Below are 3,704 nucleotides of genomic sequence, written 5' to 3'. Positions count from 1 at the left end.
AACTCGTTAGATGGGTTGTGCAGCCAAGTCAGACACTGTATCCCGTTGGTTGTGCATGAGAATTGTACCAAGGGTGCATCTAACTGTGGAAGGATCGGCCACTCACACTATAATTCAATGAACTTGGTAATTCAGTTCATCGAGCTACTAAACGTTCATCGTCGAAACCGACTGAGAACCATCCAACCATTTGTGTTTGTTAAAGTAAGTTTAAGATTATGATATTTGTATAATTAATAGAAACGTCAAACCTAAGTTTCACTAATCTGAAATAATCCGATATCTGATGTTAAATACAAGACGACTGTTCAACAAGAATTTTTGAAATTCTCACACGTTCTGCAGAGTAATTATTGTTCGTTACCGTTATTGTAGTTGTTGTTGCTGCTGCTGCTGCTGCTGCGGCTGCTGTTGTTGTTAATACTGTTGTTGCCGTTGTAGTTTTTCCCGGTTTGATGTACTCAGAATTACTAAAAGAAATCAGTAGCACATTTTATCATGAAAATAAAACACACTGCCTATTCCTACCATGTTTATATATCTTTAAAAAAATGTTGTAACTAGATACCAAATGGAAGCCGATTTTTAACATTCAGTGAATTCAGTGAAATTGGACTAATCATATATGAATGGCATGTACTTTTAGATACCAGAAGTATATAAGCTCGTATAATTAAATTGCATCATTTCAAAAACCAACAGTTGCGGACAGTAGAAATCCAATTTCATCGTTCGTCAAACAGCAAATATAATGATGCCTTAAGGTATAGGCACACTGTGCTTACCCGGAGGACACACGGGTCTGACAGGGGGGGTGCAGTGCTGTTTATGCTGTGCTTGTGTATGTAGGGCGCATCCATTGCTTTGCCTAGGGGCTTGTAATTCTGTTAAGATAGACCTTATCAGATATGTAAATTTTGGCACAAGGCCAACAATTTCGAGAATGTGGGCAAGTCGATTACACCAACCCCAATGTTCAACTAATCCTTAATTCATTGATCCCGAAAAAATGAAAGGTTAAGTCGATCTCGGTTGAATTTGAACTTAGAACGTACAGCGGGACGAACTGCCGCGAAGTATTTTGCCCGGCGTGCTAAAAAGTCTGCCAGCTCGTTACCTTAGAGATGTTTACATATTAATCTGCTTTCTGAAAACGTACACTTTTTAATGATTAAATGCAAACAAATATTCACTAATGAAATTAATGAATTTAATTAAATAGTGAAAGTTATAGATCTTATACACTCTTCAAATAATTGTCTGTGCACTGACTGGGTCGATTAAACTCAGTGTCGCCTCTATCAACATCAAATTAACGAAGAGATCACGCGATAAAATCCATTTCAAATTGAAACACGTGAGACTGGAACAAACTGCGCTTGTGTTAAAATACTTTCCGTCCTTAAAAAGCAATTAGATTAGGCATAACCGCATTCATGTGACGAGTGAATTTCAATAAAGACACCTGTTGGCACTCCGTCGCTTACGACGACGAGGGTTCCAGTTGATCCGATCAACGAAACAGCCTACTCGTGAAATTAACGTGCAATTGGCTGAGCACTCCACAGACACGTGTACCCTTAACGTAGTTCTCGGGGATATTCAGCGTGACACAGTGTAACAAGGCTGACCCTTTGAATTACAGGCACAACAGAAACAGGAAGTAAGAGTGAGAGAAAGTTGTGGTGAAAGAGTGCAGTAGGGTTCGCCACCATCCCCTGCCGGAGCCTCGTGAATCTTTAGGTGTTTTCGCTCAATAAACACTCACAACGCCCGGTCTGGGAATCGAAACCGCGATCCTATGACCGCGAGTCCGCTGCCCTAACCACTGGGCCATTGCGCCTCCACATAAAGACACCTATACAGGGTGAATTACAATGAGTCATCGACAAAAGACCGTAAGTTCGAGTCAGTCACTCTGGTTGCTCAGACGTGTCTCCTTTATTGGCGGCGTGCTCCAGTAATCCAGCTGCTAAGAGGCTTAGTTGGTAGGCTGGCTTGCAGATGGGAGTCCTGGTAGTCGAACTTCTATAGCGATCGGAGTGTCCACGCTAAGCCCAACATCAATATGGTGCTGGTGAGGGAGCTCATTAGGACCCGGTTTTCTAACAAGGGTCCATTCGGCCCAGGGTGGAAACGCAGTAAACGAAAGAATCGGTGTCGAGCAGTAGTGGGAACACACTTGTGAATAATCATCGGTTGGCAACCTGTTCAATACAACTAAACACCAATCTCTCTTCATAGACGCAGATGCGGCTGTGTGGTAAGAAGTTTGCTTCCCGATCGGCGGCGGACGGCCGGAGCCGAACCGCCGGCACCGCGATGGAAAGGCCGACGTGTCGTCTGCCAGCGTAGCATCTTGGGCAGGGGTCTTCAACTGTTGTGTCAGGGCGAGCAAAGGCTTGTGAATGGATTTGGTAGACGGAAACTGAATGAAACTTGTATATATATATATATATATATATATATATATATATATATATATATATATATATATATGATTGTGTGGTGGAACCTTGGACAAGTGTCTTCTACTATACATACATACATACATACATGTATGTATGTATGCATGTATGTATGTATGTATATAAATATATATGTATGTATGTATATATATATTGGCGATTTTTTTCCTCAGTCATCCTTTTCTCTTGGATTTTCCAGTCTCCTGTTTCTGAAGAAGAGCTTTGCTCAAAACGCAAAACCACCTTTCTTTCCTTCCTTGAGCTTCTGCTAATACTTTATATGTACCACGTCCTCACATTATTTTTTTTTTCTTGCTTTTGTTCTTCGTTTTTTTTATTTACTATATATATATATATATATATATATATATATATATTTACGTCGTTGTAAATTAGCGGTTCAGCAAAAATGACCGATCAAATAAGTTACTAGACTTAAAAAATATGTGCTAGAATCGATTCGCTCGATCAAAATTCTTCAAGGTGGTGCCCCAACATGGCTGCACTCTAATGACTGAAACAAGTATAAGATAAAAAAATACAAGATAAGCAAGGGAGCACTAATAGCCAATCTAGTTTATTTCTTTATTCAAAGTAGATCATGGGGGAAAATAATAAAAATGAGAAAAACTTAATGAAGAATCTGGCTTTATATGGACTTTGGGCAGAAAGCTTTTAATAAAATCATATGACTGCATCTCATACCGTACGCTATCGCTATTGCAAGAAGTATAGCAAAGCGTTATTCGCTCTCATACGCAGACAGGCACATATATGCGCCCGCACACATACATACACACGTGTGTGCGTGTGTGTGTGTGTATGTGTGTGTTTGTGTGTGTGAGTGTGTGTATGCGTACGTCTGTGTGTGTATGTGTGCACATATACATACATATTTGGTTTGTATGGTTTATTGATCACAGCATATAAACTCTTTAGAATTCCGTGCGTTCGGTTATATTTCAAAGGATCCGTTTATGAGTAGCAGATTCGTTAATATTCCTTGTTTCTTTCTATCGTTCCAGTATCGTGAACACAGAGTACGAACATAAGGCAAGTGCGGATACAGCTATTTGCGTTTATTCTTAGGTCCTCAGTGTGAATCATTAACAATTATCTCTGTTATATAAGGAAGAACCTTATAAACAGAAAATGTAAATATTTGTTTCCACATATAGGCGCAGGCTGGCTGTGTGCTGAGAAGTTTGCTTCTCAATCACATCGTTCCGGGTTCAG

General features: G+C 40.0%; 1 non-coding gene across 1 annotated transcript; it reads left to right on the top strand.

Moving 5' to 3' along the window:
- The first annotated feature begins 1,937 nt into the window (after positions 1 to 1,937).
- LOC149135041 (signal recognition particle RNA) lies at positions 1,938 to 2,236 on the top strand. Its single transcript, XR_016242441.1, has one exon.
- The last annotated feature ends 1,468 nt before the right edge of the window (positions 2,237 to 3,704 follow it).

Source organism: Octopus bimaculoides, chromosome 6 (assembly GCF_046866305.1).
Source record: "Octopus bimaculoides isolate indiv1 chromosome 6, ASM4686630v1, whole genome shotgun sequence".
Lineage (NCBI taxonomy): Eukaryota > Metazoa > Mollusca > Cephalopoda > Octopoda > Octopodidae > Octopus > Octopus bimaculoides.
Note: the sequence above shows the minus strand (reverse complement) of the source record. Positions and strands in the feature narration are given on the sequence as shown.